A 15,058-nucleotide genomic window follows, 5' to 3' on the forward strand; every position below is an offset into this window, starting at 1 on the left:
ATTTTGGATATATATGGATTTATTCCCTTTATCTTATTTTAAGTTTTATTTTTATAATGGTTTTTTTCTTGCCTTTTATTGAATTTAATAGTTTTCTTTGTGCTGTGTTTTTCTCTGATGATCTAGAAATGACACTCCCCCCTAATTTAAAAAACAAATACCACAATAATATATAATATTGTAACTATATATATATATATATATATAGAGAGAGAGAGAGAGAGAGAGAGAGACCTAGATCTAATTGGTAGCTCGAGTCCATTTTTTCCCAGAGGTGAGAAACTTCAAAGAACCTCAGCACACTTTCACTATCACCACCTTGCCCTCTTCCTTCACACTGGCCTTGTACTCACACACCTGCCCACCACATCCCGTGTGTAAATCATTTGGGATTTTACTTCCAGGTTGTAATTAGTTTTGTTCATTATACATCAGTAGTTGTTCAAACTTAATTATAAATATTACTGCTTTCTTCATTCAACTACTCTTTCTTGCCTATTTTTTGTATTTTCCCTTTTTAATTCTGTGTGTGTGTGTGTGTGTGTGTGTGTGATAGAATGCATCCTTGATGAATTCACTGAGGAAATCTGTTGTAAATGAAGTAAATTTTCACATAATTGGAAAGCTCTTTGTATTAGATTGCTAGAACTGCTTTAACAAATACCCTACCCTGGAGGGCTTAAACAACAGAAATGTGTTGTTTCACAGTTCTGGAGGCTTGAAGTCCAAGATCAAGTCAGCAGGGTTGCTTTCTTCTGAGGTCTCTCTCTTTGGAGTGTAGATGGTTATACTCTCCACATGTTCACTTGGTCTTCCCCCATGCGTGTCTGAGTGTTCATCTCCTCTTCTTATAAGAACACCAGACATATTCGATTCGAGCCCACTCATATAATCTCATTTTAGTTTTAGAGACTCTGCCTTCAAATACAGTCACATCCTAAGGTACTGGAGGTTGGGACTCCAATGTATGAATTTGGAGGAGACAGAATTCATCCCATAACAGTCTTTAGTTTGCCTTATACTTGAATGCTGGTTCAGCGATCTCTAGAGTTGTACTGAAAAATATAGTAGCCAATAGTCACATGAAATTATTCAACTGAAATTATTTAAAATTAACTAAAATTAAAAGTTGAGTTCCTCATCACAGTATCCATATATTCCAAGGGCTCAATACCCATATGTGGCCGATGCCTGTGCATTGGCAGCATAGATATCACATGTTTCCATCCTTGCAGAAGTTCATTGGATAACAGTGCTCTAGACCTTCTACATCTGAAAGATGAAGCACATTTCTTTTGGATTCTATGAATAGATAATATTAAGCACGAGTTGGACTCGTAGCAGGTGCTCAGTCAATACTAGCACAATGTTAACTCAGCAGTAAATGAATGGTAGTATTAGGACTAGGATCCACTGTTCCTGCCCCGTTGTTCCCCCAGAATAACTATAAATGAGTAAGCCATTGTGAAACATAGGACATGAAGAAGACCAGGCAAGAGAGGTGAGACAATGGGTTCAATCTTTAACACATGCTTTAAAACACCACCTTTATACCCCAATTCAGAATCAACATTATTCTATTTAATCCTGTCAATAACTTTGTAAAGAAGGTATTATTATACCCATTGTCTGAATAAGGAATGAAGTAAATGGCAGGTCATGAAAGCTAATTCCTCCGAGGCCACACCGTTAAGCCAACAGTGAGTCAATGGCCCTGTCAGGACTAGAATCTACCGCAGTCTGCTCTTCTTTCCTCTAGAATAACCAAAAGCTGGTAAGTCATCAGGAAATGCAGATCACTAAGATGACAGGGAAATTTAAAGCCAGATCTAACTCCAAAACCCTTCTCCAAAGGTGGTTCCCAAATTTGTTTGATCATGGTCCCTCAGTAAACATGTTTGAGCATTACACGCACATATGTACACATACACAATTTGTGTGTGTATGTATATATATTTGTAATGTGTACTTACATAATGATATGAACTTATGAAACATATTCAAAACTACACCCTCAAAAAGATGATAATGTAATAAAAGTTCTGATTCCTTTTCTCATACTCCAGTATCATTTCACATGTTCCCTGGCCTGTCTTCCATTTTGGGAACCACCACCCTAAACCATGCCACACAAAAAGAGAATATGCTATAGAAGAAATTACAGGCCTGGGAGTCTCAGCTTTCACCTGCCCACCCAAACTACTTTGAAAAGACACATAATTGGGCCATAATGTATTCAGTGTCAGCCACATTCTTGGAGTAACTAAGGCTTTTCACTGTTTCTATGCACCAGTGGTCTGACATTTGTCGTTGGCTCTTATTTCAAAGAGAGAATTAATTTTAAACTACCACTCAAAGGTTGCTCCTGGCCATATGTCCAATCCAGGAAAGGCAAAGAAATGGGCAAAGCAACACTTGAGTGCATCAGGATGGTTCTTTTTTCTCAAGAGAGGGAAAAAAACCCCAAATGTTATCATCTTCACTGAAGTGAAGTGAGACTTGGTGAAACAAATACACGAGTTACTTACATCACACAGATTTTTTTTTTTCTATTGGTCTTCCCATGTTTGTGGCCATTCATCACTTGCTGGTTGTAGTAGTAACAGTGTTCCCTACATAATGCTTTTCAGCTTAAAAGCACTGGCTCAACTAGTACTTTTCAGCCTTACCATGTGTTTAATTCTCTCGGGTGTGATCTCTCTCCTCTCCCTGTCCCTTTCTCTCTGTTTCTGTCTCTCTCTCAAGCAGCAGAAGGATTGAGGTATTCTCATCCCCCTTTCCAGATAAAGAACCTGGCTCGAGGGGTTAGGTCCCACAGATGGTATGCGGCAAAGTCAGGGCCGGAACTAGGTTCTCCACTCTAGAGCCAATGCTCTGAGGGGAATTTTAACTAATTTGGTTGGCTTTATGGAGTTAGAAGACAGGACACCGTAGGGTCTGAGAATCACCGCAGGTCTGAGCACCTCCACAGCCCAAGTACCAGTTCAACTTCATCCTGCACTGAGAGATGAGCAGGGCTTTACATCAGCGGTCCCTTGGGTTCTGTAGATGCCGTTCCTACATTTGTTCTTCAGCGAGTACAAAGCCCGAAGCAGAACAAGCCCCTGAAGTGGCGATCACAGGGCCAGCAAATTGACCAATGTGAATGAACTCACAGAGATTCAACAGTGGATCAATGGGATTGTCTGCTTAGGAGATATTTCCATGGGTTGAGTAGAGTCTATGACTGTTCACTTGCATCAACAACAGATATTTAAACAATGCTTTTGAATCCAGCCCTTCTTTTTATCCCTGCTCCACTTATTGCCCAGATGTCCTGCCTAGACTATTTTTTCAGAAGCCTCTCAATCATGTAGATTTCCCCACCTCTTTTCCATCTCTCACACCGCCCACATCTGATGATGCCCCCTTTCGGCCTGAAGACCGCCTTGAGCATCCTGTCACCGCACGATCATGCTAAACAATTTTGACATGGCATCCAAGTTTCTTCATCTTGCCCCAAATTAGCTTTCCACTTCTTTCTCCCACCACCCCCATTTTCCTTTATCCTATCTTGCAGCCTCTCCAGTCTAATCACTGTTCTCCAAAAATAGCCTGCACTTTCATGCCTCTCTGCTTTGCTCATGTTCTGTCCTCTGCCTGGAATGTCCTCCACCTCCTTAACCTGCCCCCTGCCGGTGGGATCTTCCTCATCCTTCCATAAGCAGGTCAAATGCTGTCTCTTCAGTGCAGGCCTCCACACCCAGCCTTTTCCAGGTGGGATGTGCCACTCTCCGTGCTGGGACCCACTCACACTTCACACTTCTCATAACAAGGAACCTCGGCTGGCTGTTCACGTGTCATTTATTTATTTATTTATTTATTTTTTAATTTTTTTTTTTCAACGTTTTTTATTTTTGGGACAGAGAGAGACAGAGCATGAACGGGGGAGGGGCAGAGAGAGAGGGAGACACAGAATCGGAAACAGGCTCCAGGCTCCGAGCTGTCAGCACAGAGCCCGACGCGGGGCTCGAACTCACAGACCGCGAGATCGTGACCTGGCTGAAGTCGGCCGCTTAACCGACTGCGCCACCCAGGCGCCCCTCACGTGTCATTTTGACTCATTAGGTGGTGGACTCCTTCGGGGAGCAGAGAGCATCTTATTCATTTTTGTGTCCTTGCTGTTGGCACCCAGTAGGCACTTGAAAATTTTGGGTTGAATTTAGTCATATAACTGAGTGGTTTTGAGAGCCTCACAAAGGCTAAATTTCTATCAGATCTGGAACAAGCAGCGAAAGAGAAAGCACAAATTCAGCAAGAAGAAATTACTTATTTGAGCAATAGCCACTCCATCTAAAATGTAAAAATAAGGATTGGAGGCATTTTTAGAATAGTTGGAAGCTTTTTTTTTTTTTTAAATCAACTTTCCCAAAGTGTTCACGCTGTGCCTAAAGTAGAAATAGTGACGAGTTGGAATGGACAGATAAGGGTTTCTTTCCAGTCTCAGCTCTGCTATTACCTGCTGTGTGCCCTTTGACAAGTCAGTTCCCCTTTCTGATTTCTTTATTTACAAAATGTTCATGCTGAACAAAATGACTTTCAAAGCATCTTCTAATTCTAAAATTCGACGATTCTCATTTTCTAGCTAGGAAAACCAAGTCTTTACTTCCCTTGGAGTGTGATGATTCCTTAGTAATAAGAGGAGACATTCTATATTGTCACAAAACACCTTTGTTCTAATGTGGCCCCCTTACATAAAATTTGGAGGTTAGAAATAATTCAAAATATTTTATGATATTTTATAATATTTTTAAATTATTAAAAAGAATTCAAAAGAATTCAAAATATTAGAAATAATGCAAAATATTTTAATTCAAAACATTTCCTGACACAGGGGAAAAAAACAAAACTAAAAGCAAAAACAACTAATAAAAAAAACCTCCTTCCTGCCAAAGCATCAGGATTCTACCCCTTTAGAGTTGAAAGACTGGGCATCAGACGAAGAAAAAGACCTCGGAAAGATGAGTCGATCTAATCTTGGGTTTATAAAGATGGAGGAGAGAATAAAATGGTCCAGTCATACATGAAAATGGTTTGCAGATGAAGGAGAAGGTACTTGGATGTTGAATTTTAAACGCAAGCCTTTAGGGAAGGCAGTCTATAATATGTCACCGTTACAAAGAGAATTGGAAGTCCTAAGATGGTGAGCACAGCTGTATCCCTGGCTCCTGCTAGATGCTGTGACAGGTTCCTTTTGTACAACAAGAAACCTGAGAGCCCAAATATTCTGAAATGCTGTTCTACCCATTTTTTTAAAAAAGGCTTTATTTTTTAAAAATCAATTTTAGGTTCTGAGCAAAACTGAGTGGATGGTACAGAAAGTTCCCATGTGCCCCCTCCCCCCGCACATGCACAGCCTCCCCCACTATCAGTGTCCTGTCCCAGAGGGGTACATGTGTTACAATCAATGAACCTACACTGACACATCATTATCAGCCAAATTCCATAGTTTACCTTAGGGTTCACCGTTGGTGTCTTACATCCTCTGAGTTTTGACAGATGTATCATGACCCGTATCCACCGTCGAAGTATCATACAGAGTAGGTTCAAGGGCCTAAAAATTCTCTGCGCTCTGTCTGTTCATCCCCCCTTGTCTCTTAACCTCTGGAAACCACCGATTTTTTTTTTATTGTCCTCACAGTTTTGCCTCTTGCAGAGTGTCATACAGTTAGAATTGTACGGTATGTAGCCTTTCATGATTGCCTTCTTTCACTTAGTAAGATGCAGTTCAGTTTCCTCCATTTCTTTTCATAGCTTGATAGCTCATTTCTTTTTAGCATCTAACACTATTAATTGAATTATTCATTGTCTTATTGTTTTACGAGTTCTTTGTCCATTTTGGACAACAGTCCTTTATCAGATGCCTTTTGCAAATATTTTCTCCCCGTCTGTGGTTCCTCTTCCCATTCTCTCAGGGTCTTTCACAGAACTGTTATTCTCATTTTGAATAGACACACTCAAACAAAATTCTACTTTTACATTGTTTTAGCAGAAATTTCTTTATAACCTAGAGAAATAGGCTTTGTTTCACTTGCATTTCCTTAGGAATTAATAGAAATAGAAGTTAGAAAAGCCATCTGTGATCAAATTTGAGTTATAACTTGCAACATGTGTTTCAAATATCCATCGAGGGGATGTCTTGGGGTTGGCGGACTTTAACCCGATTTCTTAACTCAGTTTTTGCCACATCTGAGGTCATAGACCAAAAGATTTCAGTGACTATTCCATAAACCCACAGGAGATAAAATTCATTTCTTACTGAGTATACGTAAATGTTATAGCAATGTCTGTCCCCTGGAAGTAGTGGGTGAGATGTCCCCTGGAGTAGTGGGTGAGTGAGCAGGAGTAGTGGGTGAGTAGTGGGTGAGGAACAATTTCCTGAGAAGATCTGCTGGAACCTAAGAAAGGTCTCCTATTTCCTGGAAGATGGGAGGACGTAGCCTCAGGAGCATTCGAAAGAATGTGGTCAGGGCAATAAGGATCTCTAGTCACAGAATGACATAGTGCTGAAGGGGGCCAAGTATATGGTATGACAACTGCAGATCTTTTTATAGATGTGGATCCTTTTATAGATGCTGAGATATGGTGTTGGTGGTTGTGTTGTAGTTATTGTTGACTTGTTTGGTGATATTTTAAGTCTATGAATTCCTTCTAGTGGGTTGTCCCCGAACACTAGAATTTGAAAGTGCTCCAAGAACTCTCAGAGGGTATAGAGGCAGTTCAGTTAGACCACAGAACCTGACGAGCATGAGAGCCTGTAATATTTTCAGTCTTCAAAGAAAGCTTGAATTATGTGTTCACTGTTGGATATGTGAAGGCAGAAATCATGGGACCAATTTCAATAAAAATGTTGTCTTTGTAGATCCTGTGCTAGCTGAAAATTAAATATAATGTTCTATTCTGGAGATTGGGAAGAAATATTGAACGTAAAAATCATGTTTCATAAAAAAAATCTTAAAAACATGCCATGTGAGGAACAGCTCAAGGAACCAAATGCATTTTCGGGGAAGAGTTGGCGATGGTGGGACTATGAATATGGATAGCAACTCTTCAAATATCTGATGAACAGTCATATATATAAAGAAGGAATAAATTTGTCCTGAGAAAGGGAAAAACTAGGACCAATAAATGTAGACATTGCAGATAGGCTGATATTGTTTCAATGTATTAGAAAATCTTTGAGTTATCTAATAACATAGTGCGTCCTTTTTCACTTTATGGCAATAATAGAAAATGAAAGAATCTCACAGCCCACTATGGATAAGAGCAGTCAGATGACTACTGATGCCCAAGGGTGAGATATTTAATATCTTTGAATCTCTAACCCATTCACAGCAGAGTGGATGGGAGGCTTTGTCATAATAGCATTAGTGGTCTCTGAAAAGAGTAAATTCCTCACCGCCGGAAATCTTCAAGTAGAGTTTGGAAATAACTCAGATGGGGTGTTATAATGGCAAATTAAAAAAAAATCTCTAAAATCTATAAACTTTTTATTGTACAGTTTTACGAATTCTGGAAAATGCATAGACTCACATAACCACTACCACAATGAAGACACAGAATTCTTTTTGTACTTCCCCTTGGTAGTCAAGCCCACCTCCATCGCTAACTGCTGGCAATCACTCATCTGTTCTCTTTCACTGTAGTTTTGCCTATTTGAGTATATCATATAAATGGAATTACCATATGCAGCTTTTTTTTTTTAAGAAAGTATCCAGCTTTTTAAATTACATTTCCTTCACTTTGCAGAGTGTGTTTGAGATTCATCCATGTTGTTGACTCATCCATGGTTTGTTCTTTTTTGTTGCCGAATAACATTCCATTGTATAGAGTTAGCATAGCGTCCATCCATTCATGAGCTGAAGAATATTGGAGGGACTTCTGGTTTCTAGTACAGCATGTAAGGAGTTTGGAAATCATCACTTCATTCTAATGACAAGTAAAAAGCTGAACAAACTGACAATCAACATCTTTTCTTAGATCTATTAGGGAATCAAGATCACAGTACAAACTGCTGCCCCCCCCCCCCAAATTGGGGAGACTGTCAAGTGGATACAGAGAATCACAATTTACTGGAATAGAAATGTCCGTGTAAACCAGTACTGGGTTTCCTTTACCCAGTATATCACATTCAGCTTTAAACAAAAAGTTAGAAGACACATCAATAGGCAAAAAAGAGAGTTTGGGGGCACCTGGGTGGCTCAGGTTGGTTGGGCAGCCAACTCTTGATTTCAGCTCAGGTCATGATCTCACAGTTGTGAGATCAAACCCTGCATAGGGTCTTTGCTGAGCATGAAGCCTGCTTGGGATTCTCTTTCTCCTTCTCTCTCTGCCCTTCCCTGCTTGTGTTCTCTCTCTCTCTCTCTCTCTCTCTCTCTCCCTCTCAAAATAAATAAACTTTAAAAAAATTATTTAAAAAATGAGAGATTTTAAAGAGTCATATATGGCCAGGATATTGGAATAATCTGTCCAGGAATTTAAAATAATTATGGCAAATATGCTAAGAGCTTTAATGGAAAAAGTAAACAATATGCAAGAACAGATAGATGATGAAAGCAGAGAGATGGAAATTCTAAGAAAAAATGAAGAAGAAATCAAATATACGATAATAGAAATAAAGAATGCCTTTGGTGGGTTCATTAGTAGACTGGACACAACCGGGGGAAGAATCAATGAACATGAGGATATGTCAAGAGAAATTTCCAAAACTGGGAAGTTTTTTTCACTTAGCATAGTAGACTCTAGGTCCATCTACATTTCATTCTTTTTCAGCACTGAGTAATATTCCACTGTGTGTGTGTGTGTGTGTGTGTGTGTGTGTGTGTGTGTGTGCGCACATGAACGTGTATGTGTGTGTGTATCACATCTTCTTTATCCATTCATCAGTCAGTGGACATTTAGGCTTTTTCCATAATTTGACTATTGTTGATAGTGCTGTGATAAACATCGGGGTGTGTGTGCCCGTTCAATACAGCATTTTTGTATCCTTTGGATAAATAGCTAGTAGTGTAATTGCTGAATCATAGGGTAGTTCTAGTTTTAATTTTTTGAAGAGCCTACATACTGTTTTCCAGAGTAGTTGCACCAGTTTGCATTTCCACCAACAGTGCAAAAGTGTTCTCCTTTCTCCACACCTACCGCAACATCTGTTATTGCTTGAGTTAATTTTAGCCATTCTGACAAGTGTGAGGTGGTATTTCATTGTGGTTTTGAATTGTATTTCCCTGCTTATGAACGATGTTGAGCATCTTTTCATGTGTCTGTTAGCCATCTGGATGTCTTCTTTGGAAAAGCATCTATTCATGTCTTCTGCCCATCTCTTCACTGGATTATTTGTTTTTTGGGTGTTGAGTTTGAGAAGTTCTTTATAGATTTTGGATATTAACCCCTTATCCGATATGTCATTTGAAGTATCTTCTCCCATTTTGTCGGTTGCCTTTTAGTTATGTTGTTTCCTTCACTGTACAGAAGCTTTTTATCTTGATGAGGTCCCAATAGTTCATTTTTGCTTTTGTTTCCCTTGCCTCCAGAGACATGTCTAGTAAGAAGTTGCTATGGCTCAGGTCAAAGATGTTGCTGCCTGTTTTCTCTAGGATTTTGATGGTTTCCAGTCTTACATGTAGGTCTTTCATCCATTTTGAGTTATATAAAGAAGAAACTGGTTCAGTTTCATTCTTCTGCATGATGCTGTCCAGTTTTCCCAACACTATTTGCTGAAGAGGCTGTCTTTTTTTCCCCCGTTGGGTATTGTTTCCTGCTTTGTCAAGGATTAATTGGCCATACATTTGTGGGTTCGTTTCTGGGTTCTCTATTCTGTTCCATTGATCTAAGTGTCTGTTTTTGTGCCAGAACCATACTGCCTTGATGATTATGGCTTTGTAATATAGCTTGAAGTCCAGAATTGTGATGCCTTTAGCTTTGGTTTTCTTTTTCATAATAGTGGTATTTTAATATGGTTTAAATTTGCACTTCTTCAATGAACGATAATGTTGAGAATATTTTTGTGTGCCATGCATGCATGTATCTTCTATAGTAAACTGACTTTTCAAATCTTTTGCCCACTTAAAAAAAAATCAGATTGTTCTGGGGTGCCTGGCTAGCTCAGTCAGTATAGCATGCGACTCTTGATCTCAGGGTCATGAGTTCAAGCCCACATTGGGTGTAGATATTACTTTAAAAAATAAATAACAACAAAAATAAATTAAACAGAACTGGATTTTTTTTTAATTGTTCAGTTTTGAGAATTCTTTATATATGGAACATACAAGTACTTTGTCAGATATATAATTTGCGAATAGCTTTGCCCAGCCTGTGGCTGGTCTTTTCACTTAAAAAATATTTTTAGAGGCTTTTTGTGAACATACATTTTTCATCTTGATGGAGTCTTACTTAATAAGTTTATCTTTCATGGATCATGCTTTTGGAGTTGTATCCAAGATTGCTACTCAAAGTAACAAGATTTTCTCCTATGTTTTCTTTTAAATGTTTGATAGGCTTACAGTTTATATTCAGGCATGCTATCCTTGTTGAGTTTATTTTTGTATAATGTGTGAGGTATATGTTGAGGTTCACTTTTTTGTGGGTATGGATGTCTAACTGTATTAGCACTATTTGCTAAAATGACTGTTCTTTTTCCATTGACGTCCCTTTGCATTTTGTCAAAGAAAAACAATTGACCATATTTGCATGAGTCTATTTCTGGACTCTCTATTGATTCAGGGTCTTACTACATTCTCTGGAGAATGTTAATTTTTGTTTGTGTTATTAAGCCCAGCCAATGAATTTCTCTTTATTTCAAAAACTGTATTTTTAAGATCTGAAGTTTCCACCTTATTCTTTTAAAAAAAAATTTTTTTTAATGTTTATTTATTTTTGAGAGAGACAGAGACAGAATACGAGTGGGTTAGGAGCAGAGAGAGGGGGAGACACAGAATGCAAAGCAGGCTCCAGGCTCCGAGCTGTTAGCACAGAGCCCGATGCAGGGCTTGAACTCACGAGCTGTGAGATGATGACCTGAGCCGAAGTCGGATGCTCAACCAACTGAGCCACCCAGGCGCCCCTCCACCTTATTATTTTTTATAGTTTTTAGTTTTTGGTGGAGAACATCTGTATTCCCATTCCTTTGAAGAGTATCTACCTTTACTTCACAAAGCATGTGTTATAATAGTCACTTTAAAATCTTTACAATTCTGGGGCGCTTGGGTGGCTCGGTTGGTTAAGTGTCCAAACCTTGATTTTGGCTCAGGTCATGATCTCATGGTTCGTGACATTGAGCCCTGCGTTGGGCTCTGTGCTGACGGCGTGGAGCCCGCTTGGCATTCTGCCTCTCCCTATCTCTCTCTGCCCCTCCCCCCACCTCCAAATAAATAAATAAACTTAAAAATTTTTTTAAATAAAATCTTTATAATTCCAACACTTGGGTCATCTTGGGTTTGGCATCTGTTGATTGCCTTCCTTTTGAAAATTGAGCAGATTTTCTCTTTCCTTTTGTTTTTTGTTTCTCCATAGAGAAGTAATTTTGAGTTGTATTCTGGAATTTTGAATATTACGTTGCGAGACTCTGGGCCCTCTTAAAATCCTCTGGAGAACATTAATTTGTACAGTAATTGTTTGTTCTAGCAGGCAGCGTACCTGGCTCAGCTCATCCCTCCAGTTGGGTCTTGCCTTCTGAGAGTGGTGCTTCCAATGTTAGCTCAGTTTTCAAAGCTTCTGCTGTGCTGTGGGTGCCCGCCTAACATGCGCACCATTCAGGTGTTAATCTGTTACACGGGCGGTGATTTCTATCGTTGCTTAGTCCTCGAAGCCATCTCTATTCTTGTTGGGGTCTGTTCTGCGCATGCCTAATGCAGGGGTGAATCTGAAACTGGTAGTAGTTCATATACAAACCTCAGGGGTTTCCTTCTCGAATTTTCTCATCCTTGGAATTTCCCTGAGACTCTCTGGCTCCCAGGGGTCTTTCTTCCTAGCTCTCTGGCTGTAAAACCAGTGTCTCTCTGAGAATTTTAGCCCATGCACGGGGACACATTTCTGAGCACCTGGGGTGCCCCGGGGCAACCTGAAGAGAAAAAAAGAGCGAGAAGAAGGTGATAGGCATCCCATGCTTATTGGACTCTTGAGACCCCTTTCCCCAATACCTGTGTCCTGAGGGATGGTTGTCTTAGGGTTTTCAGTGCCCATGCCAATGCCACTGCCACTATGGCAGTGCACCTTAGGGCTAGTTGAGGACTCGGAGAAAAAAAAAAAAAGAATAAAAATAGAAAAATTAAAGGGATTCTCCCCATCTTCAGGTTCAGGGGCCCCTCTTCCTGATCCTCTGTCTAGAAAAGGGGTTCCTTGCACATGTTTTGCTGTCACCCTGTGGCATAGTTTCAAGCATCAGCCCACCCTCTGACTAATGCCAAGAAATAAAAAAGGAAAGTAAGTTCACTGCCATACCGATCGTTCTTCAAGTTTTGCCCTCCTTTCTCAATCTAGTTGCTACTGTTTACTTTTCAGAGTCCTCAGCTAATTGCTTTTGTATTATTTCTAGAGGTTTTGTTTATAATCAATGGGAGAGATAGGTTGTAATGGACTTACTCTGTCTTAGTACCAGAAGTTCTGTAATGACAATTTAAATACTGGATGAAGATTCTTCCAGATCATCATTCTCAAACCTACCAACAAATTTGAATTAGCCAGGAAACTTAAAAAACAGACAAACAAACCCCAAACAGAAAACGATTCCAGGGCCCTACCCCAGACTCATCTCTGAGGATAGGAACCCAAGAATCTTTAGAAGATGCTTCTGGGTTTCCGATAGCCAACACGGCACTGGTTTAGGGGCCCAAAGTAGAGGTCCACGCTGGAAGTTTGGGAACCCTTGGATGAGAGGATCTCCAAGTTTCTCTCCCATCCTGAGACGCCCAAGCTCTATATTCAGAATATTCCATTCATAAAGCTACTTGTGGAGTGAGATGCCAGTCTGTTCACTTCCCTCAAATTTTAAACTGAAGCTTTAGATGACATAAGACATCTCAAATAATGTCACAGGCACGGACAGAAAAAAATATAGAACTAATAGGCAAAGTCAACATATTAAAACCAATGCAACAAATGGACTCCCCACCTGTAAGATTAGTTTCATGGAAATTACAACTTCTTGGAATAATAGCAACAATAAATTCTAAGTCTTCTTTATTTGGTTTTAGCCGCGAGGAATACTGGGTGTACTCATGCCTGAGGATTAGTGCTTTCATTAAGAGCCCCCTTTCCTCCCTAGGATTAATCCTTTCCCACATATTTGACAAAATTCTTTTGGTTGAGTGCAGTTTCTTCTTATGTGCTAGGAATCACTGGTGACTTTGAATTTGCTTCTCAAGGAAATTTATTTCTAAGGGACCTCAGAAATGATTTCCTTGAGCTCATGTCTATGAAAGAAGAAACCAGACCTAAAAAGTAAAGTGTCTTGTTCTGGGGGTCAAAGCTGGGACTAGCAGCCAGACTTTGGCTCCTGGGCCATGCATTTTCTGTCTGACTGAGTCAGGTGAGATCTTGGATGTAGAGTGTCCTGGCATCATAAGTGAGCTGAGTCAGATAGCTGCAGAAGGCAGTGGCTGAGTTCCATGCAATGCATCTGTAAAGGGCACTTTGACCTAAAAATGTTTTAGCTCGTAGATTTGTGGCTGCGAACATATTGGCAACCAAAATGATCCACAGCTTGTCAAGTGCCATCTTGCTGGCATATCCTATACTGTGGGCACTGGGAAGCAGACAGCCCCTGGCCACCTCTGGAGCATCCCCCCGTCCCTTTTGCTCCCCGAAGTGTCACTTGTCTAGTCAGGGTTTAATCAGGGATGCAGAACCACGGTGAGTTATGATATAAGGGATTTCTTGTAAGAATTAGACCTTGAACGATTGTATGAGGGAAGTAAAGGTTTGAAAGGTGAGCTGGAGAATCAGAGCAGTCACCAACTACTCGATCTGAGAAGCCAAGCATTCGTCTATTGGCCAACTCAGAAGCACAACCATAATAACAAGAAGGGGTTTTGTGAAATGTTGTTCTGGCTTGTATGACTCCATACAGTATAAGTCACTACAGGTGGAAGCCTGAAAAACAGGGACACCTCAGGAGTAATGTTCTTGAAGCTCTATTCTCCCTTGCCAGTGAACAATCTAGAATCAGCCTGCCCGGGGTACCTGGGTGACTCAGTCGGTTAGGCATCCGACTTTGGCTCAGGTCATGATCTCACACTGTGTGTGGGTTCGAGCCCCGTGTCAGGCTCTGTGCTGGCAGCTCGGAGCGTGGAGCCTGCTTCCGATTCTGTGCCTCCCTCTCTCTCTGCCCCTCCCCTGCTTGCTCTCTGTCTCTGTCTCTCTCTCTCTCTCAAATAATAAACGTTAAAAAAAAAAAAAAAAGGAATCAGCTTACCTTACCACAGTCTGGAAATGGTTGACAGCTTTCGTATGGTGGCACTCGGGAATGTGGTGTTTTGAAATCAGTGCGGTGTTGTTGTTAGGCAGTTCTGCATGTCCACGCTGGCTTTGCCCCGTCAGGTTGCGACTGGGACATGTTCTTCCTGCTTTCTGAAATTAGCTTCCTGACTTGTAAAATGGGGCCAGTGGTTACCACCTTACGATGTTGTTTTCAAGTAGGTATAATAGTAGATGCTCAATGAAAATGATTCTTCTGAACTCTCAAGTCACACTCTTTGCCCTGGTTCATCTAAGACATGTTGTTTTTCTCAGAATGTCTTCATGCAGGGGCGCCTGGGTGGCTCACTTGGTTAAGTGTGTGACTTCAGTTTAGGTCATGATCTCGCGGTCCGTGAGTTCGAGCCCTGCACTGGACTCTGTGCTGACACCTTGAGCCTGGAACTGTGTCTCCTTCTCTCTCTACCCCTCCATTGTTTGTGCTCTGTCTCTCTCTCTCTCTCTCAAACATGAATAAAAATTTAAAAAATTACAGTATCTTCATGCAGAAATGCCCTTATTGTCTAAATGTTGGATTTTAGTAATGAATATAGGTATATAATTTATATTC

This window comes from Neofelis nebulosa, chromosome 10 (genome assembly GCF_028018385.1).
Source record: "Neofelis nebulosa isolate mNeoNeb1 chromosome 10, mNeoNeb1.pri, whole genome shotgun sequence".
NCBI classification, from domain to species: Eukaryota; Metazoa; Chordata; class Mammalia; order Carnivora; family Felidae; genus Neofelis; species Neofelis nebulosa.